Here is a 23,500-nt window from a genome sequence, read left to right as displayed (position 1 = left end):
TAATGCAAGGCAGTGCAAGTTGCTGCCTTGCAGTAATCTGCCCTAGGAAAGCATTCCATGGGTTGAGCATGGGTGTTTCCATGTTCCCACCCATGGATTTTGGCACAATCCTAGATTTACTAAGAGTAGTAAACCTAGAAATGTGTAAAAAAGCTACACTTTCACAGATGAGACATAATGAGGAGAAATATGTTTAATTCTTCTCGTTTTTTCCTCTCTCTACATGTGCTGTATTCTGCAGCACACAGAGAAAGAGGACAAAGCCTCAGGGCTTGTTTCTGTTCTGAAAGGTGTCCCTTCCTGCACAAAAAACAATCCTTCCTGTAAAGCAGTTACCTTTGCAACACAGCCAAGGGTGCCCGTTTTGGCACTAGGCTGCACTCGGTACGCCTACACAGCGATGCATCGTATCTTAGTAGACATGGCCTCTCCCTGTCACACAACACAGCACAACAAGTTATCTTTCTTCATTGCTTTGTGTGTCCTGTTAGTAAATCTACCCCTAGGTTGGGAAAGTACTCTCTGACTCAGGCATGGACCCTTCCACATCATCATTCATTGCTTCCACCCTTCCATACAGGGAAGGCGATGTCGAAATTCTTTTGCATAAATGCTTTGCTGCCACCATTTGTAAGGAATAGGCAAATCCGCTTGGTTACTATATGTCTGCACGTCTGATGTTCCAAACCCACACCTGTGTGATGGGCTCCATCTATATGCCAACAGAGGAGCAGAAGGACCTCCTTTCAAGACTGAACATATTCATAACAGAAACAGGAAATCAACTGCTATTAATGAAGGTGTACTGGAACTTTGCCCTGGACCCTATACTTGATCGTTCCGACTGGCCAGTTCTACGTCATGACAGCTACCAACATATTGTGCATTACTTAATAAAGGACCATAGACTCGTTGAGCCTTGGATACTCCTCCACTCAACAGATAGGTATTATGCCCTTTTCTCTTGCCCACAAAAGGAGGAACCTTGGATTGATTTCATTTTATTGAGTTCACCTCACCTCCCAAGGATCACATCCTGCACAATAGGAATACAGTGTGTATCAGATCATACATCAATTTCACTACTTTGGACTTGAAATTGCAGACTCCACAGGACAGGATCTGGAGTATGGGTACCCTGTGTTTACAAACCTCTGGATGAGAAGTGGAAATTGTCTAGCTACCAACAGGAATAGGTGGCACTCAGCAAGGGTTCTGTATCTTCTCCTCAAATGCTTTTGGCCACAAGCAAGACTTACATGAGGTGGCTGAAGATACAACAGACAACTAATTGCATGGCCACAAAGGTCATTATATAACCGATGGAAACCACAACTCTCGGATTCACTGGACCAAAAACACTAGAAAGACATTCTCCAATCGCATGACAAAAGACAGTGGGAAGCTAGGCTGAAATTTAGTTATTTAAATTTTTTTACATGATTGGAATTGATCACCCTCTAAGCGTCACAGGGCAAAAGTAACAACCTCCTCTAATTACTGCTGATGCAACCATATCAGAGGAAATGTGATGCATCTAGTGCATAGGGTGAATTTATGACTTAAGTTGTTCCCCAGTTTTGTATTGCTAATTTTTATTATTTCATTCACCTCTGGCTGTAGTTGTTTTACAGTACACCCTTCTGGGTAGAGTAGCCTTCCTATAGAGGCTTTAGAAATGTTCCCAACTCTGCGTAGGATCTCCTCCGACTTCGGATACTGTAGAGATGCATTTTCCTATAGGTTGACAATATTGTGCGGATCTTCTTCTATATGTTTGCTTTAGGGATGCCTCTTTGTTTTACTGTTTTATTCTTTTCATTCTGTTATTTCATAACGTTCCTAATCAGCCAACACGTGTTTCATCACAAAAAATGTGAAATCGTCCTGTGACTTTCTCAAGGCTCACATTTCATCAGTAGTACTTTCCCATGTAGTGATAATTCCATCCCACATGCTCAAGAACAAAATCAAAGTCTAGTGCTCCTGCTTCCAATTGTTTGTTTTTGGATCTCAGTTAAATCCAAAATTGCACCCTTCGCTGAGCGACATCGTGGAAAGGGGCGACCACTCGGTCCCCCCGAATGTATGGTAGGGGGCCCGGATCCCCCCGGGAAACCATTTTGGGCGGGGGGCTTGTCACGGCTGGTATGCCCGAAGCGGCGTAGCCGGGGCGCGCCTTTTCCCGCCCAAGAGGGGTTGTCCTAGACACCTACACCGTTGGCCACGCCCAGTAGGCGTACCGGAGGAGGGTACACGCCCTCCCGAAGAGGAATAAAGAGAGCAGGAATACGAAGAAGCATCCTCTTGTTCCTATGCTTGGAAGCTGCACCCACTCGTTGCACGTGAGCCCTCGACGGAACAAGGAGCAATTTTGAGAACTTGTAATTTTTGTGTTTCTCTTTCAGCGACTTCGAGCCTAAGGGTCCAGGACCGTGTTGAGCAACGGGGATCGAATATCCATTAACAATGCCTGGCAAGAAGGCGGGAAAGAAGTCCGGGACTGATCAGATGCTTCGCATGCTGATAAAAGATATGGCGAGTATGAAGAGGCAGGTGGCAGCAATGAACAATACGGGTAAACCGAAGAAGGTTATAGGCCCGGCATTGCCTGGAGTTGTCCCCGCGGGGAGGGGTAAAAGGGTCAGGAATAGGACGGCAGGGGAGGAGGTCCCGGTTCCCGAGCTACCCCCGGCAAGCCCGGTCATTCCAGTCGAGGCCCCGGTACCGATCCCAGACGTGGGTCAACCGATTCCGGTTGTTGTTACGCCCGCCAGCGAGGAGGACATGCCTCCGGAATTAGCCGCCCAGTTGGCCGCATGGCTTGGCAGAAAAACAGGGGGTGCTACTGGCACCGGGAGACACGGCCGAAGAGGCCAAGTTACTAATGCAGCAGTTGCGGCAGTCGCGAGATGCCGCGGAGGCGAATCTCCCTCTTGTCCCCCCACAGGTGACCTCGGAAGGACCGGCAGCTGGTGTCGAAAAAACAGCGGGAACAGCAATGGAGCCGGGTAAGCAGGCATTGCCAATGGCAAGGGAGGGGTCTTTGCCCTCAAGACGGGAGAAGGTGGTCCAACATGTACCGTTGGCCACGAAAGAATTGATATGGGCTGATAAGTATGTGAATATGTTTTCTCTGCTGACTGACCATCGCGAGATGGAGTATGTTAAGACACAGAAGGATTTGTGGCACCCGAGTGTATGGCGAGCCAAAATTGGCGGGATTTAGGGTTGATGAGACAATCTCAAATTGGGCCAAGGCCTTTGCGATGTTTTCTGCAATTATTGGGGAACGTAAGCCCGAGGTTTTGCCCGAATTGTCCTGCTATCAGGCACGAATAATGGATTTTTATGAAACGTATGAAGGCGATGAGTGGATGGGTTATGATATGAAGTTTCGTAAGGCCAAGGAGTACGATTCATCTCTGACGTGGGATTGTCTCGACTCGATCTCTTGGCAGAAGCAGCTCCTGCCGGGCGCGACAAAGTCGTCTTCGCTTGGCGGGAATGGGTCGGGGCCTTCCCGCCATCAGCCTGCGGCGCCCTTTCGAGCGGGCCCCGCTGGCGACCACCAACCAAGGAATGCTGGGAATGGGGGTAAGATAGGGGTCTGTTGGAATTTTAACAGGGGCAATTGCACAAGGCCACAAGGGACATGTAAGTTCAGACATGTGTGCGCAGGTTGCGGAAATTCTTCACACCCCGAGAGTTCGTGCAGAGCCAAGAATGGTGATACGGGGGGTAGAGGAGGGGCCAAACAGGTCTGAGGGGGACCATTGTGTACCGCTACCTACTCCCGTAGATATCATGGCAATGATCCCCTGGCTAAACGAATACCCTGATCATGTCTCCGCTGGGGTGTTGAGGAACGGCTTCTTATATGGTTTCCACATCCCGGCGGGGGATTTTCGTGGGGAACCACTTTGTAGAAACCAACTGTCGGCTCAGCATAATCCAGCGGTGGTTGAGAGGAAGATTGCAAAGGAGGTTGCCCTTGGCCGGGTTGCTGGCCCATATAGGCACCCGCCAGTAACTAATTTCATCTGTTCCCCGTTGGGAGTAGTTCCCAAGAAGGACCCGGGGGAATTTAGGCTGATCCATAACTTGTCAGCTCCGAGGGGTCTTTCGGTGAACTATGCGATTGACCTGGGAGTTTGTTCGGTGCGGTACCCATCCTTCGATGATGCCGTCGCCATGTTGAATCGCCTGGGGCCCGGAGCGCTGATGGCGAAGTCAGATATCGAGTCAGCGTTCCGGTTGCTCCCGGTACACCCACGGGATCAGCGTCTGTTAGGCTTTGTGTTCCAGGGCCATTACTACATGGATAGATGTATGCCAATGGGTTGCTCCATCTCTTGTGCTTATTTTGAGAAATTCAGTTGTTTTCTGGAATGGGCGTTTACCAAAGCCACTGGCCATACCCAGGTTATGCATTACCTAGATGATTTTTTGTTCTTGGGGGCAGCCGGCGACACAAAATGTGCGCAGGCGGTACAGGAATTTTGCACTCTCATGAAGGAGTTCGGGGTGCCATTGGCACCAGGTAAGACGGTTGGACCATCTACTTCACTCGAGTTTCTTGGAATTGAGCTCGATTCCGTGGAGGGATGTTTCCGTTTGCCAGTGGGGAAAGTAGCGAAATTCAGGGCTTCCCTGGAACTGTGCATTAGCAAAGAGAAAGTTACTCTCCATCAGTTACAACAAGCAGTGGGCCAGCTTAACTTTGCCCTAAGAGTGATACCAATGGCCCGCCCCTTTTCCCGCTCTATTGCACAAGCCATGGTTGGTCTCAAGGAAGGACACCACCGCACGAGACTGTCTGCAGAGGTTCGCCAGGACATGCGCATATGGTTGGCATTTCTGGTGGATTTCAACGGTCGAGTGGTGTGGAACAAGCCACCAGCGTCCTCGGACGAGCTGGGTTTGTGGACCGACTCGGCGGGGAGCGTGGGATTTGGCGCCATCTTTGGTAATCGATGGTCGGCGCAAACATGGCCGACGTGGTGGCACACCAGCGGTCTCACAGGTAACATTGGGTTTCTCGAGTTGTTCCCCATTTTTGTGGCTCTGAAGGCATGGCCGGATGAGATCAGAGATCGCTCTGTGGTGTTTTGGTCCGATAATATGACTGTAGTTGAATGTATGAATAATCAGGCAGCACGCTGCAAGTGGATATTGAGATTACTGAAGGAAATTGTACTACTTTGCATGAGACTGAACGTACAATTCAGGGCGAAGCATGTGCCAGGTGTACTGAACCAGGCGGCTGATGCACTCTCTCGTTCACACATGCAGGCTTTCAGGGGTTATCTACCTTCCGCGGACCTAGCGGCGGCACCATTTCCCGAAGCACTCTGGCTACTCGGTGCCCCGGATTACAAGACCTCGTGGCAGCAAGCTTAGCCCCCAGGACAAGGAAGGCATACGAAGGAGCGTTTCGTTCCTATTGTGCATTTTTGGGTCCGGCAGGGGGGGACAATTGGGGTCAGGAGGATTATGTCCTGAAGTTTCTAGTAGCACTGCACAGAGAAGGCCGATCAGCGGCAACGGCCAATAGGCACCGGGCCGCCATTTCATTCATGGCGCAGGCACATGGCATCAAGGACCCGACATCGTCCTTTTTGGTAAAGAAAGCCCTTCGTGGTTGGCAACGCCTTGAGGGTCGTAGAGTAGACGAGAGGCGCCCGATTGGGTTAGAAAGGTTGTCCCTGCTGATGTCGATACTCCCCGCGACATGTTCCTCCCAGTTCGAGGCAGTGCTGTTCCGGGCCGCTTTCGCATTAGCGTTCCATGGGGCTATGCGGGTGAGCGAGCTGGTTGCAAGAAATAAGAATGATGTGGAGGGAGGTCTGTGTCGGGATCACATTCTGATTAAGGGTGATTCAATGGTGATCACAATAGCCAGGTCCAAGACTGACCAGGGCGCCATGGGAGACAGTATTGTTGTCCAGCGCATGCAAGGGTCCCTCATGTGCCCGGTAAGGTGCGTTGAGGAATATTTGGCGCGAAGGGCGGATACATGGGGGGGAAGCCTGCTGAGACACATCGACGCCACCCCACTGACGAGGTTTCAGTTTCAGAGGGTGCTAACAATGGCAATCGCAGCGGCGGGCTTGGACCCGGGCGATTTCAGGACCCATTCCTTTAGGATAGGGGCTGCTACAGAGGCTACAGCCAGGGGTCAGAGTGTTGAGAAGGTGAAACAACTGGGACGATGGTCCTCGAACTGTTATAAAAGGTATGTGCGGTTGCACATGTTGTGAAGTCAATGTCATGCACTCACGCTTCTTGTCTTCTGTTTGGTTTACAGTTTCGCGAGCATGCTATGCGGGGCGGACTGTGCAGTCGACCCGGCACCTCGGGACCAGCGGTCAGAGATCACCGGCTGAGGAGAGAGTGGTGTGGGTCGTGGGCCACTCATACGTGAGGCGGGCCGGGGACGTATTCAAAGCAGGTGACGTGACTCACGCAGCTGGGGAATACGGGTACAGAGTGACCTTCCACGGAAGGGGCGGGCTCTGTATTGACCAGTTTCAATGTTTTGTTGAGGAACTGTTAGGGCGGCAGAGGTCACCGCCATCTGTATTCATAGTACACCTGGGGGGCAATGACTTGGTGACACTCGGTTGGCGAGTACTACTCGAGGGAGTTTTATCTACTGTTAGCTGGCTGGCGAGAAGGGTCCCGGGGTGCACAATAGCATGGTCCCACATGATTCCCAGGAAGGTGTGGCGGGGGGGCCTCTCGGTGTCAGCACTGAACCAGTCAGTGAAAAAGGTCAATAACAAACTTGGTAGGTTGTTTCGCTCGGCGCAGTTGCACTGTATTCCGCATTGATGTATTCGGGGGGATCACATGTATCTCGATGATGGGGTCCATTTGTCCCGGGAGGGGAATGTCTTACTCATAGGAGACTTCATTGCATGGTTAAGGGGTTTGTAGAAGCATGACCTTTAGTAGGAGTTTGTGGGGGGGCCGGATAGCCGGTCAACTATCCGGCCTGCGGCGGTAAGGTCATGATCGGTGAGCAGTAATTTCAAGGTCCCTAGTGGGGGGGCGCCACCCACTATGGATGGGAGTGCCCGGGGGGAAGCGGCTATTGGCCCCTCCCATGGGGAGGCGGCACCCACTAAGTATGGGTCGCCTAAGGGAAGACGGCCATAGGCCCCTTCCAGGGGAGGAGGCGGCTAGATGCCCCTCCTACGAATTTCCCGGGGCCCGGATATCCGCGACGGCGGATGTGATAGACAGTGTGGGGTGGGAGGGGGGTCCACGCTGCCTTCTTACAGACACCTCACACTTGTCCTCGGACGACCGTTAAGATGGCGTCGAGTTAAAATGGGGGCCCCCGCAAGACAAGGGAAATTGGAGTTGGCACAGAGGGTACAGTCCCCTGCGCGGCCGCCCTCACACCGTGAGGGGGAGAGTTCTGGTAGTGGGGATCTGACACCGGTTGCGACCTTGCCGTTGGCCCGTAATGCTAGGATGTACAATTTTAATTTAGAAAGTATGCATTTGCAGGATTTTAGACTCGGCTAGCAAAACCTTTGTACTAGAGATTTGTTAAGGTTAGCCAAAGAACATGTCTTCATCAAAATGTAATAAATGAAAATTGTACATGATATGAAACTGTTATTTTAATGTTTTAATTTTGTTTCATATTTTAATAAATACGGCCGGGAGGGTAACTCCCTCCCGCCTTCCAAAAGTTCAGAACTGCGTCCGTCTTCCCATCCTTGGGGATTGTGTTGGGAGGGGGTGACAGGCATCCCGGCCATATGGAAAGGGGCGACCACTCGGTCCCCTCAAACGTAACGTAGGGGGCCCGGATCCCCCCGGGAAACCATTTTGGGCGGGGGGCGTGTCACGGCTGGTATGCCCGAAGCGGCGTAGCCGGGGCGCGCCTTTTCCCGCCCAAGAGGGGTTGTCCTAGACACCTACACTGTTGGCCACGCCCAGTAGGTGTACCGGAGGAGGGTACACGCCCTCCCGAAGAGGAATAAAGAGAGAGCAGGAATCCGAAGAAGCATCCTCTTGTTCCTGTGCTTGGAAGCTGCACCCACTCGTTGCACGTTAGCCCTCAACGGAAACAAGGAGCAATTTTGACCCACCCACCAGCCCCTTATGGCAACGTTAGTACTGCAATAAAGTGATTTGCGTTGATAACATCTTTTTTCTCTTGGTTTAGCGGTTAATAAAATGGCAATGTTGGTACTGCAATAAAGTGATTTGCTTGATAACATCTTCTTCCCTTGGTTTAGCGGATGATAACGGTCTAGTTTAATGATGTGATGAATGTATAGTAATATAGACAAATATTGCAATGTACAGTTCATTTTCTTCCTTAGTAGGTAAACAAATGTCGTATTTATTTTTTGGTCGGGCGGTAAGGTCATGATCGGTGAGCAGTAATTTCAAGGTCCCTAGAGGGGGGGCGCCACCCACTATGGATGGGAGCGCCCGGGGGGAGGCGGCTATTGGCCCCTCCCACTGGGAGGCGGCACCCACTAAGTATGGGTCGCCTAAGGGAAGACGGCCATAGGCCCCTTCCAGGGGAGGAGGCGGCTAGATGCCCCTCCTACGAATTTCCCGGGGCTTGGATATCCGCGACGGCGGATGTGATAGACAGTGTTGGGTGGGAGGGGGGTCCACGCTGCCTTCTTACAGACACCTCACACTGGTCCTCGGACGACCGTTAAGATAGCGTCGAGTTAAAATGGGGGCCCCCGCAAGACAAGGGAAATTGGAGTTGGCACAGAGGGTACAGTCCCCTGCGCGGCCGCCCTCACACCGTGAGGGGGAGAGTTCTGGTAGTGGGGATCTGACAACGGTTGCGACCTTGCCGTTGGCCCGTAATGCTAGGATGTACAATTTTAATTTAGAAAGTATGCATTTGCAGGATGTTAGACTCGGCTAGGAAAACCTTTGTACTAGAGATTTGTTAAGGTTAGCCAAAGAACATGTCTTCATCAAAATGTAATAAATGAAAATTGTACATGATATGAAACTGTTATTTTAATGTTTTACTTTTGTTTCATATTTTAATAAATACGGCCGGGAGGGTAACTCCCTCCCGCCTTCCAAAAGTTCAGAACTGCGTCTGTCTTCCCATCCTTGGGGATTGTGTTGGGAGGGGGTGACAGGCATCCCGGCTATATTTGTCCGCACATTAATCAGTCAGGTCCTCGAGTACACTGTAATTCTTTTATACTGTGGTACTGAATCATAAACCTCATTAAAACATGTCAAATAATATATGAATGTTAAAAATGTGCTGCATTTCAGAAAAGCATTTTTAAAAAAGTTTGCTTGAGAATTGGCAGTGGTCCCCTGGACCACTGCCTACTGTTCAACTAACTTTTCTTTTACATTCACAAAGGTAAAGGTCTTTCACCTTTGCAAATTAGTAACCACCTCCTTCGAGGTGTCTATAAATTGCCAACGTTTTGTGAAAGGATTTCATTCACAAAACATTGATACATAAGATTCCAATTTTGAGTCTACAACATGCCACTTCCGGATACCGAATCAATATCCATTCGGAATCCCATTTTAGAAGTCAGAAAATATTTTCCAACTCCTAAAATGGAATTAGTACTTAGGAAAAAGCATTGTAACAGTCATAAAGACTGAATCACAGTGTTTGCAACTGTAAAAAATGCATACAAATCTATCTTGTCTAAGTCCTTTTGTGCTAAAGTTTTCTTAATATCATTTTGTGATTCATTTTAATCTTATCTTATGGACTATAACTATGATTCATTGTAGAAGCTACCATACTCACACTTATGAAGACATAGCTGACAAAAGCTGCAGTTTCATATCACTCACTACCAAGTCCTGTTAACTGAATAATGAACATGTCCTACATGTTGTAACCTGCGGTAGGGGAGTTTGACCCTGCTCCTGAGAGAAAATTTAGTTTTCATTCTCCAAAACCCCTTTTAGAAAAGCATTAAAAGTGAAACTAAATTAGGGTAATTTAGATAGTGAAACTCATAAGTGTATAGTCTCATAATGAGTGGCCCTCCAAAAACTAAATCTCTCCAGATCAGACACACTCTGTCCAAAATGTTTATGAAAAAGAGAAATATTGTACTTATCCTGTAGGCTACATATTGTTAGGTGGGGAGTGTTAAAGATCATTTTACGGTTTCATTACATAGTTACCTATGAATACATTCACTCTAAATAATAAATGTGGCTTTGTACGGGTTTTACAAAATAAGAGTTCAAATTGGTTTACATCAAATCCATTGTACATTAACACATACAGTACTGTGCTTTAGGAACAAACATTTGCTTAAAATGTTTTTGATGGAAGAAGTACATTTTGTTAATCTTCTCTAGATCTGCAAATACATGTTTTGCAGAGTGTACGACAATCATATTGTCTCAAAAATATCATCAGATACAAATATCATCAAAAAACATCAATGTTACAAAAATTTTGTGGTAAAGAATATTCTTATTGCAGATAAGAATATAGAGCCTGATTATGATGTGGGATGGACTGCCAATGACAGGCCAATGGCAGCAGTCCGCTCGACAACCAGGGTTGCTGTCCGGCTGCGGGATTATGATACCGGCATTCAGTGCGTTGTGGTCGGGGGAAAGAACGCCCCCTCCGACAGGATCAGAGATCCCTTCTGGTCAGTAGGCAGACTACTAATCCCTGAATGGCAGTAGTGCTTGCGCATGCACCACCGTCGGTATTACCATGCCATTTTACCTCTGCCTTTTCATGGCAGTCCGGCCACCATGAAAAGGCAGATGGAAAGGGACTTTGGTGTCCCCAAGCAGTGCCCCCACCCCTCCTGGGCCTCCGCTATGGGGTTGAAGGGTACACGTGGTGCTCCCCCAAACATCCATGCATCCTGTGTCAGGCACCACATGGCACATGATGCAGGGATGTTTGTAAAATTGTGTTTGCCCATTGAGGTTGTGCTGCGGCCCTTTCCCGGGACACAGCACAAGCATCAATGCCAAAAGGCATGTTTCCAACCGCCTACGTGGCGGTCCGATTGTAATTCAGCAGGCGATACCACCGACTAACTATCGGCTGGTCCCGATCCCGCTACGATGTTGGTCGTTCGGAAGACCATTACTGGCATTGTAATGAGGGCCATAGTTTTTTAGGTAATTCATATTGGTTTATAAAATATAGTTGTGTATAATATTGATTTTGTTTTATTTTGGAATTTGTGATGATTGTTTCCAGTTAAGTTATTAACATTTTAATTTTAGTTAATTGCAATTTTGAAATAGTTGTTTTAATGGTTTGGTAATATTTTAAAATGTAGTTTTTGTTTCATTTTATTAATATCCTTTGATTGTTCCAAAGACGTTGTGTTTGTAAGTTAGTAGGGTGGGAATATGTATTTAAATTTGTATACATTTTTTCCTTAATTCATAAAGTTTAGTTGGCTAATTGGAGTAATAATGATGTATATTTAATTGTTTCAATATTTCCATGCTATTATTTCAAATAATTTATTTTTCCATATGGTTAATGAAATTATTAGGTGTGTAATCCTTTTAATTTTTAAATGAGTTAATGTTTTTAAATGTTATTTATTTCTTTATTTTTATTTGGATAGTGTTTAAATGTGTTTTGTTTTTGTTTTTGTAAAGATTTACTATTTTTGTAAATTTTGTCAATGCAATATATTTATATCTTTTTGGTTGTATCATTTCACCTTTTTGTGGGTTGTTGGGATTGTAGAACTGTAGGATGGGAAGTGTTTTATTGTAAATTATTTTAATGTTTTCAATTGGTAAATAATTTAGTATTTTTACTTTTTAGGTTTCGCCTGGCGAACAGCTGCGCAAGCAGCGTTTTGTGCAGACGAAAACTTTTGTTTACCAGTATGGACAAAAGTCCCGCCTCTCTGTTCCATTGGCTAGCTCCATAAATGGAGGCTAGCCATTGGAAGAGAGAAGCGTCCGTCATTCTGCGAGGCGACTTGTGGGCATTCCTGAGATTTTTTCTCATCCAGCCCCTTTGTTTCCGTCATTGCGCCGGTGGGCGATTCCTATTTTTTTTGGGGGGGGGAAGGTTTGTTTTGGTCATTGCAGGCCGACCGCCGCCGGAAGAAGTTCAGGTGAGTGCTTTTTCTTGCCTTTCTTGCCGTTTGCCGTTCCCGCCCCCCTCCCGCTGTCCGTGGCTTTCCCGCCCCCCTCCCGCTGTCCGTGCCTTTCCCGCCCCCCCTCCCGCTGTCCGTGCCTTTCCTTGTTTTATATTGCCCGGAGACTTCAACTGTAGGCCTGTGACAGCCCAGGGTTTGTTTTCCTCTAGGATCGAAATCTTGTTATTAATTGTGAAGGCCTCTGGCATGATTTACATGTGAGCTATTTATTTATTTTTTATGTTATGTATGGATTTGTAGCGCTTGAATCACCCCGAGGGGTATCTCGGCGCTCACGGACCCGCATAAGAAAGCTGTCACAAAGGAGCGAGTCTGGAGCAGAACAGTTTTCAAGGCCTTTCTGCTTCCACAGCTCGGATCCTGCACGGGCTCGGAGGGCCGACCCTCGGCTCGGCTCTGGCCCGGCTCGGCTAGCCCTCTTAAAATGTTGGCTCACTCACCCCTGGAGCATCCAGGACTGAGTCTCTTGGGTGCTGCCAGTCTGGAGCGCCAGCATTTGATTAAACCACAGTCCCTGCAGAGCCAAGGGCAGGCCGTGTAGGACATGTTAATGAGGGTGTCCCGCCCGGTCCACTCCAGCCCCCCCCTCCAACACATGACTGTTCAGCATCTCATGCAGCGGGACGGGCACCGCACACAAGAAAGTGATTTCTCAGACCCCAGCCCTGCTGTTTCCTGCCCATCCCCAGTGAGGCCTCTCTGAAAACCTCCAGGGCTCTGAAATTCTGACTTTCGCGTTTAAAGACTGACGTTGTCAAGTGACGTGTCTGAGAGCGCCACAAAGTGCAGCGGGAGCTGGGTTCAGAAGTTAAGCCAGCCAGCATGAAGTGATAAGTATTAGACAGGCGAGGGAATGAGGCAGTATATGGACAGGACGGTATATTAAAGACGGGTTATGCTGGGACGGAGTCAGTCAGATTTCAGGACAGAACCCTTCAAGGATGGTGGCGGCGGGGTGTGGTCAGTCGCGTGTCTGGCCGTGCGGTGCCTATGGATACTCACAGAGTCCATACCATTTCAGCCTGTCCCCTAGATGCCCTGCTGTGCTAGGTCACCACCAGTCACGTCCGGGCAGTGTCCATGGCAGAACAGAAGGGCCGGGGCAGTCAGTCAAATATGAAGTTGAGACCCCTGAAATGACAGCAGGACCCATCGGACTAAAACACATTTTGGGACGGTGGTGTGAAAGGTGAGGACAGACAGAGCAGTCTGGGTGACAAGAGAGGCCGGAAGAGCTAGAACACACGTTAGAATGGAGCCTGTGAAAGGAGAGCAGAGACAGGCCAGCGTAGGGGACGAGAGGCCGTTGGGGCTGTAGAAAAGTAAGTTGCATGTCAGGAAGGTTCCTATGAAAGGTGAGCAGAGACATGTCAGTCTAAATGACAACAAAGGCCGGCAGGGCTGGAGAAGGGTCAGTCGCAGTCGCATGTTAGAATGGAGCCTGTGAAAGGTGAGCACAGACACGCCAGTCTACATGACGAGAGAGACCAGAGGGGCTCAAACAGAGTCAGTCGCGTCACGTGTCAGGATGGAGCCTGTGAAAGGTGAGCACATACACGCCAGTCTACATGACGAGAGAGACCTGTAGGGCTCGAACAGAGTCAGTCGCGTCACGTGTCAGGATGGAGCCTGTGAAAGGTGAGCAGACAGGCCAGTCGAGGTGACATGAGAGGCCGGTGGGGCTGGAGCAGAGTCAGTTACCGCTCAGGGTGGTGACTTTGACAGGCTGCTGGGAACAGTTGACTGACTGTCAGGATGGGTCCACTGAAGGCTTACAGAGGAATCATCAGTCACATGTCAAGATACCGGCTTGGATTGCAAGATACCAGCTTGAATTGGTTGATCAGACATTCTGACTTGCGAGGAGGGCCGGCTCAAAACAAGCCAACCCTCCCACCTAGACCTCCCACCATCCAGGCCCCTAGGCTGGAGGCGCTCAATGACCTGCCTTAAACTGCATCGTTTGCCACCAATATTTTCCTGGATTTTTTATGTCATAATCTTTATACATTTTGAAGAGAAATGTAAAATCGTATGCAGTTTACACACTATTTTACTGGTTTATTGTTCTTTAAAACAGGCCGCTCACGAGAAACGGGCAGGTTTCCTTGGTGATCGAGCCTGTATTTTGGCCCAGTCGGTCCAACCAACAGGAGGGTGCGTGAGAGAAGCCTGCCGAGGGTGGGGCTGGGGCAGAGTCAGTGCCTGCAGCGATGCCCGGCGTGAACTGAAACAGCCCATGTGCCTCACGAAAGCACCCCGGGAGAGGCAGCCTCGGTTACACTCACCTCGACTCACGGCCCAGAAGTGGCCACAGGCCTGAGGAGGGGGTGGGGGGTCTCGGGGTGACACTGAGCAGAGTGCGCGCTGGCGGCCATTCCACCGCCTTATCTCTTGTTATGACAACTCTGCAGCCGAGGGACACGTCTTCAGCAGTGAAAATGTGGATGTCAAGACCCCCCTGGCCCCCCCCCGCTCCCCCCTCCCCGGCCGGAGGGCGGTAAACAAGCAGCGGCGCCTAATTAACAAGCTTCCTGCTGCGTGGGGGCGGATTCAACAGCAGCCCACCCCCTCTCCCCCTACCCCTCCTCCCAAAGCATGCACACATGACACTGAGATCTTGGCCTCACTAACTACTGTGCTGCTGTGAAAGCCGGAGAGTCTGCTAGGGTGCAGTCTGAAGCCCTCAGCAGCAGAGGCCACATATCACCCTGGATGTGGAGGCGGGAGTAACCTCTGAGGGGTGCAGACTACAGCCCTCAGCAGCAGGGGACACATACTACCCTGATTGTGGGGTTAGAGGGAGCTACCGGGGTGCAGTCTACAGCCCTCAGCAGCAGGGGACACATACTAGCTTGATTGTAGGGTTAGAGGGAGCCACTGGGGTGCAGTCTACAGCCCTCAGCAGCAGGGGACAGGTATTACCCTTATTGTGGGGTTAGAGGGAGCCACTGGGGTGCAGTCTACAGCCCTCAGCAGCAGGGGACACATACTACCTTGATTGAGGGGTTAGAGGGAGTCGCTGGCTGCAGTCTACAGCCCTCAGTAGCAGGGGACACGTATTACCCTTATTGTGGGGTTAGAGGGAGCCACTGGGGTGCAGTCTTCAGCCCTCAGCAGCAGGGGACACATACTACCCTGATTGTGGGGTTAGAAGGAGCCTCTGGGGTGCAGTCTAAAGCCCCTAGCAGGGTGCAGTCTACAGCCCTCAGCAGCAGGGGGCACATACTACCCTGATTGTGGGGTGAGAGGGAGCCACTGGGGCGGCAGCCTACAGCCTTCAGCAGCAGGGGTCACATACTACCCTGATTGTGGGGTTAGAGGGAGCCACTGGAGTGCAGTCTACAGCCCTCAGCAGCAGGGGACACATGCTACCCTGATTGTGGGGTTAGAGGGAGCCTCTGGGGTGCAGTCTACAGCCCCCAGCAGGGTGCAATCTACAGCCCTCAGCAGCAGGGGACACATACTACCCTAATTGTGGGGTTAGAGGGAGCCTATGGGGTGCAATCTACAACCCTCAGCAGCAGGGGACACACCTGGATGTGGAGGGGGGAGTAGCCTCTGAGGGGTGCAGTCTACACCCCTCAGCAGCAGGGGACACATGCTATCCTGATTGTGGGGTTAGAGGGAGACACTGGGGTGCAGTCTACAGCCCTCAGCAGCAGGGGTCACATACTACCCTGATTGTGGGGTTAGAGGGAGCCTCTGGGGTGCAGTCTACAGCCCCCAGCAGGGTGCAATCTACAGCCCTCAGCAGCAGGGGACACATGCTACCCTGATTGTGGGGTTAGAGAGAGCCACTGGGGTGCAGCCTACAGCCCTCTGGACATGTACACCCAAGTGGCTTTCAGGCAGCACCAGGAAAATGGGCACCCAAGCCCTCCTCACCAGCAGACCAGACTATGAGGCAGTCTGTCCTCAGGAATAACCAACCATTTCATAAGACTTCAGACCATAAGGACCTCAGCTGTCAGACCAGTCCTTAATCTCCAATGCCGAGCCCATAACACGCTCCACTTTAAGCAGCTCTGCTGACTCCTAATACACTTTGTGTGCTTCACTCTTTAAGCTCCTCACCCACACCTACAAAGTGCTCCAAAACATAGGCCCTACGTATTTGAACAACTACGTCCAATTCCACCTATCTCTCATACATGTGCTCTACCCACTCTCACTAGCACACACCCCATCATACACAAATGCAGATCAGGCTTTGCCTTCCCATACATGGCTCCTAAAGCATGTAACAACCTGTCACAACACATCAGAGCCTCCTTCTCCCTTCTTGAGTTCCGCTATGAGCGCAAAATTGGTTCTTCAAGGAAGCCTACCAGGGCCAGACTCACTCATCTGCTACAGTGCCAGAGTACTTTTGCGGGTGATTAGCTTGCTTTAAAAATGCAGCTGACATAATATCTGTTTATCAATCTCTCCATCCTCTTGGCTGCTCTTTGGCCACCCATTCATGCCTCCTTCCACCCATTCTTGATTCCATCCACCCATGAATCCTTCTTTCACCCTTCCGTTCTGTCTTTCTTTCGTCTCCATCCCACTATCTCTCATCATTACATTCACCATTCTTCTCTCCAGCCTACATTCTATTTTTCCTTCTCTCCATCATTCCATACACCTTTCATCTTTCCTTTCATCCACCCATCCTTCTCCCCCTCCTTTCTTTCATGCCTTCTTTTCGCATTTTTCTCCTACACACAGCTCCACCCTCTGTGCTTGCTTCCCTGCCCCCTCGCTGTGCTTGCTTTCCTGCCCCCTTGCTGTGCTTGCTTCCCTGCCCCCTCGCTGTGCTTGCTTCCCTGCCCCCTTGCTGTGCTTGCTTCCTTGCCCTCTCGCTGTCCTTGCTCTCCTGAGTGTGTGTGTGGCTCTGGGTGGGTGTGTGTGGCTCTGGGTGGGTGTGTGTGGCTCTGGGTGGGTGTGTGGCTCTGGGTGTGTGTGTGTGTGTGTGGCTCTGGGTGTGTGTGTGTGGCTCTCTGTGTGTGTGTGGCTCTGGGTGTGTGTGTGTGTGGCTCTGGGTGTGTGTGTGTGTGGCTCTGGGTGGGTGTGTGTGGCTCTGGGTGGGTGTGTGTGGCTCTGGGTGGGTGTGTGGCTCTGGGTGTGTGTGTGTGTGTGTGGCTCTGGGTGTGTGTGTGTGGCTCTGTGTGTGTGTGTGGCTCTGGGTGTGTGTGTGTGTGGCTCTGGGTGTGTGAGTGTGTGTGTGTGGCTCTGGGTGTGTGTGTGTGGCTCTGGGTGTGTGTGTGTGTGGCTCTGGGTGTGTGTGTGTGTGGCTCTGGGTGTGTGTGTGTGGCTCTGGGTGTGTGTGTGTGGCTCTGAGTGTGTGTGTGTGTGTGGCTCTGCGTGTGTGTGTGTGTGGCTCTGGGTGTGGGTGTGTGTGTGTGGCTCTGGGTGTTTGTGTGTGTGTGTGGCTATGGGTGTGTGTGGCTCTGGGCGTGTGTGTGTGTGTGGCTCTGGGTGTGTGTGTGGCTCTGGGTGTGTGTGTGTGTGGCTCTGGGTGGGTGTGCGTGTGTGTGTGGCTCTGGGTGTGTGTGTGGCTGGCTCTGCGTGTGTGTGTGTGGCTGGCTCTGGGTGTGTGTGGCTGGCTCTTGGTGTGTGTGTGGCTGGCTCTGGGTGTGTGTGGCTGGCTCTGGGTGTGTGGGGCTGGCTCTGGGTGTGTGTGTGTGGCTCTGTGTGTGTGTGTGTGTGGTAGTAATTGCTGTCTGCTGAGCTCGTCCGTAGGGTACAATAGGTCTCACATTTGCGAGAGATTAAGCTATTGGCAATGTAAATGACAATGCCATTTATTTATCTGTTTTCAAAACCAACACATAAATACAAATTTTGTCATTTACAATGCCAATAGCTCTAACTTTTCCAAAGGCAAAACCGTTGCATTGTAAATGCTTGTTAAAATTGTTTGTAGATAATTTAGAAAACCTTTGTTTATAGAAAAGTTTTAAAATAAAAATATAACATTTTGTACGATATAGTTTTGATATATTTTTATATTAATTTTTAGACATGATTTATTAAATGTTACAATTATTTAGAATATCTATTTATTATATTATATAATTATTACATATTTATTAACACTTTCCCTCCTGTAAACTCAACCCTCCAAAGTCCAATTCCTTCACCAATATTGTTTAGGCTTCAGTGTTTATACTGCTATTACTTGAATTGGAGTCCAAGGGTCAATACTTTCCATACTATTAGATTGGAGGAGTATAGTTAATGTGACCACCTCCAAAATCCAACTCTTTTCCTTCTGTTGTTTGGGTTGGAGTGGGAATAGTAAATGCCACCTCTTCAAAGTCTGTCTATTTTCCTATTTCTTGTGTTGGTGTGAGAACAGTAAATCTCAACCTCGCAAAAATGCAATAATTCGAGCGATGTTTCTTAGGTTGGAGAGGGAGTAATTAATCCGACTCCTCCGATTTTCCATAGGTTCACCAATGTTGGTTAGGTTAGAGGGTTATTAGTAAATCTCACTCCTCGAAAGGTCCAACACTTTCCTTTTTGCAGCTTAGGTTGGGGTCAGAAAAGTCTATTTTATCCTTCTAAAGTAAAAACCTTCTTCTACAATTATTTAAGTTGAAGAGGGAGTGGAAAACTTTATTATTTTTAAATGTTTTTACATTTTCAGAGGGTGAATTTGGAATGCTAAAATTGGTCAATTCATCTTTTTATTTACATTTTTATTTTAATGGAGTTTCTTATTTATGATTAATATGCCGGCGATAAATGCTTGGTATACCTATACTTGTTACTCCATAAGAGGGAATTTACGTATTACTGTATTTACTTATTATGCATTAAAAATGTCAAAACTTTATATGCAGAATACATTTAAATTAATGTAATTATTTTTAAAAAATGATCATAGGAACATTTATTTTTAAATTAGAAAAGTAATTATAACATTTTATCATAAAATAACATTAACAGGCTTATTACGATGTTGGTTGGAGTTGCCTCCGACCAGCATTATCTCTGACTTGGAATCGATCGACCTGAAGTCAGCAGTTCCGACCGCCTGATTATGATGCGACAAACACTGTTCGGTCGAATTCCCGCTGCTCTGTGGGAGCTTGTGTTACGGCCATAAACCTGCTGTAATTCAGGCTCCTATAGAGAAATGGGTATGTGTGTAAAACCTTGCACGCTGTGGCTGGCAGCCCATTGTGCCTGCCACACAGTGCTGGATTTTACAGGGGGTTACAGTAGGTGCTCTCTCAACCACTGACCATAGACCACAGAGGCATGGGGCACCTGCTAGGGGCCACTGAAGTCACTTTCTGAAACTCTTTTCATGTCAGAAAGGCCAGCACAGAAAGGCTGTGAGAAATCGACAATGTAATCCTGATGGCAGAAACGCCAACCGAAGGGGATTTCGGGGCGGTTCCGAGCCAACAGAAAGACTCTGAGAGTCGGTTAGAGCCGAGTCGGAATGACCGGCCGGTTTACGTTCCGACCGCTGACATCATAATCGGTCAGCCGGACTGCAAACTGACAGAGCCAGTCAGAAAGCTTCTGACAGACATCATAATCGACCCCTGAGTTTTAAATAAATATATACATTTATTAATAAATAAATCAAACATATTTTTAAAAAGTGAAACAAATATATATTTTAACATTATTCACTATGTGTTACTTTTTTAAGTCCTACTTCCAATATTCTCTATGGGAGGCTGTTGCAGTATGGTTGAGTGGCCATGTGTGGTGCCTGATTTACACCTGGGACCTTTTTGGCTGCAGTAACTTTACACTTGTAAATTAAGCCCCACTTTCTGGTTCACGTGTTGGAGAAATGTAAGTTTACACTTTGTAGAAAATCTACCCTTGAAAATGGTAAATAGCCAAAAAGTATTAAATTTACTATAAAGTCTAAGAGTAAATTCAGTCACATACATTTACTAACGTGTAAATTTACATGTGTGAATTGCCCTAAAGTCTCTTAGGATTATCTTTATTCAGAGTTTTGTGTTGTCCTTTCACCACGAAAGGGGACGCCAGGGTGACGCAAAACCTAAATGAGATTTATCAAGATATGCAAGGCCTCCTTGGTTGGTCCTGTGTGGCTTGATATATATAGAGTAACGCAGGGCATCGCAAATCGCTGCCTTGCATTACTCTGCACTAGGGAGGCATGCCCTGGGTGTAGCATGGGTGTTCTCACACACCCACCCATGTATTCTGACACATTACCATATTTACCAATACTGGTAGATTTGGGAATGTGTCCAAATGGTAAGCCTCCCCACCAGAGGTGCAGAAAGGAGAAATATCTTTTTTTTCCTAGTTATTTCCTCTTTCTGCAGTCTGCCACACAATTGGAAAGAGAAAAATGCCTCTGATTATGGTTTTTGTGCAGGAAGGTGCACTTTCCTGCAGAAATACAATACTGCCTACAACGCAGGCACCTTTGCACCATGGTGCACCTGTGCACTGTCATAACAAAGCTGGAGGGGCCCCCCTGCAAGGTACGTGGAGGACCCCCTCCAGGCTCAATCAGGACCTCTCAGGCCCCCTGGAGATTGGGCCCCCGCACTGCGGGGGCTGCAGGGGCCTGTTTTACGCCACTACACCCGTGTTGGTGCTACGCAGCAGTTTGTGCACCAGTGCAGTAAGAGATCAGGAATGAGCTGTATAACATTAAATACTGCGCATTCCTGCTTTCTCCCTTTCACACAGTGCAGCAAGGTAGCTTGCTGTGTTGCATAGCTTGAAATATTGATAAATATGAGCCTTATATTTTAGATTACTGTAGCGCTTTGAACCTGGATCAAACTTGTGACTGGTCCTATGCATTTGAAGGAATGCAGCCTCGACCCAGTGCTGTCTTCATCTGAAATAGTTAATTGCATAAAGTTATCATTAAATTGGATAGTTCATACAGCTATTTCCTTTACCATTTGCAACCATGCATCACTTTTTAATACTTGAACTTTAGAACCTAAACCGAGTCGTGTGTGGGTCAAATTCGTGAGACACTAATGGTACAATTACTCTTAAGCAGACAATTCCTGCTTTTTCCAGCAATATTTTGACCTCTGTTTAGAGTTTATTATAAGCTTAATGAGGCAATTGATAAAATGGCTTGCACCTCCAAAGGTAGTTAATTTGTTGCACTTTAGACAAGCTGCCAGTTGGTTTAATGAAGTGTTACAACAAATAAAGTAATATGGTAAATGTTTGGAATACGTTTGGTGGTCCACTGACTGCCGTCTTGCTAAATAACATTATTCAGCCACGAAAGGCAACTAAAATGGGGTCAAATCTTTCAAGCTACTTTCTATGCCATTGGAAATACCAGTGCTCTTAACATGTGTCATTTAAAATCCCAGTGCTCTCCACATGACTGGTAGATTTTAACATTGTAAAACGTTTAGACATTCCTCAATGTAGTAAAAGGGGTACTTAACTAGTGCTGGTGGTTGCCAGTGAGCAACATTGCCACCTATTTAATAGCAATTCAACGAAGGGATTCTACCATTATGTACATAAACATATATCTGTGTATAAGTGTGTGCTTAATCTTACTTAGGGTGTTTTTAAATGACGGTCTCTGGAAAAACAAAAGATCTCCTCTTGTTTGTAGGAAGGATCGTGGCCATTCGTGTCATATTTTAGGTATTGGCTGAATGCGATGGTGGTGCAACAGTAGTACTTGTGAGGACTTGACTGAAGTGATAAATTGAGGATTTGGACCCAACCATGAATTTACTAATATTAAAGCTGGAGCATCAGGCAAAATACTCTAGTGGGAAAGGTGAACTTGCTTGCTTCGCTTGCTTGCTTGGACTGTGCTAGTGCAGGAAAGTAATAGCACCACCTTTGTGTATAGCTAATTTTGTAGTGCTATAGAAGACTTGTTTATCAGTAGTATGTACATAAATGTAGCATCCTTTCTATTCGATATAGAAAAACGTGACGCTAACAACTTAAAACCTTTCCTCGAAAATACTCAACCCTTGCTTCTTGCTCTAAACCGTTATTTGTATGTTTGCAGTTTTCAGTACAGGCAAAGGTAATCACTTCTCAGAAGTCCCACTTTTTGGCAAACAATGGAACTGAAGTACTGGAAAATAGTTTGAGATGATTAGAATCATACAGTTTGTTTTATTAGGAGAGCTGGATTTCAAACCAATGCCTCCAAGTTCTCACGTATGTAATTTAGGCTCAGATTGATTAAAAATTAAAGTTGCTGCACTGCATTGCATGAAAGGAAGAGAGCAGAATGGCTCCATATATACTGTGATATGGCTTTGGTTTTAATTTCCCAAGTGCTGGCACACTTTAGGTTGCTGTGTGCCAATGAACACACCCTTGCACCATAGTGGAAGGTTGTGTGCGCTCTGTAAGGAATACTTTTTGCATCAGAAGGGAAACCTTCCAGGACAAAAACTATCAGTTGGTATTTTTCCTGCTTTGTATGTCTGTTGTTCAATACAGCATGCATGCAAAGTAGGAAAATGAGGAGAAATGAAAATATTTCTCCTTGTTACACCTATCTCGAGGAGGTGTAAGATCTTGGTGCAAATGCCTGTCTATGAATGTTTGTAAATAGGGATTTGATTCAGAACGAATGGGTGGTTGAATGGGAACACCCTTTTACCACACATGAAATACCCCTTGACACAAAGCAAAGCAACGCATAGTGCAATTTTGCATTCCTTTGGGAAACTGTCCTACGCAAATCCTGATTTACATTGGATAGTAAATACCAGTTTGACAATTTACATCAGGATTGTTACAAAAGTATGGCAAACCCGGCACAAAGCTTTCATAAATCTGGACCCATGTCACTAGGCTGCATCTCCTTCACAGCTCCTTTCCATTTCCAACTTTGTAAAAGGAGGTCATGCACAGCAAAAACCTTGGCAGCCGGGGTCCATTCAGGTAACTGTGGTGGGGCAGCGGGGCTGGGTAAGGGGAGTGCTTAATTTGAGCCGGTGCTTTCCGTTGCTCTGCACCAACACTTAATTATTTTCAGGCGCTTGGCACCAGCACTTAATTGTCAACACCATTCTTAGAAGAGTCTACCACATGGTGGCGCTGCTCATCTAATTTAGAGATGACTAGAACAACAGTTGTTTAGGAATACAATATACATTAAAATTGCCAATAACTGCCTCCCCAGCCATTCCTTTAGCTTTGGGGACCTTGAAGATTCTGAACTGTCGTATTTAAAAGCAAGAGGAATGGTTAGCAGTTGTTTTGGCAGTGATGACAAGGGCGATGGGTGGTGCAAGCTGCAGTGGCCTCCTGGTCAGAGCCCTGGCACTTAATACTTTACAAATTAAGCACTGGGGGGGATTTTGAGAGACGATGCAGAGGGGAAATTAATTATTTAT

The sequence above is a fragment of the Lissotriton vulgaris genome, chromosome 8, assembly GCF_964263255.1.
Source record: "Lissotriton vulgaris chromosome 8, aLisVul1.2, whole genome shotgun sequence".
NCBI classification, from domain to species: Eukaryota; Metazoa; Chordata; class Amphibia; order Caudata; family Salamandridae; genus Lissotriton; species Lissotriton vulgaris.
The sequence above is the reverse complement of the archived record's forward strand: the minus strand, read 5'-3'. Positions refer to the sequence as shown.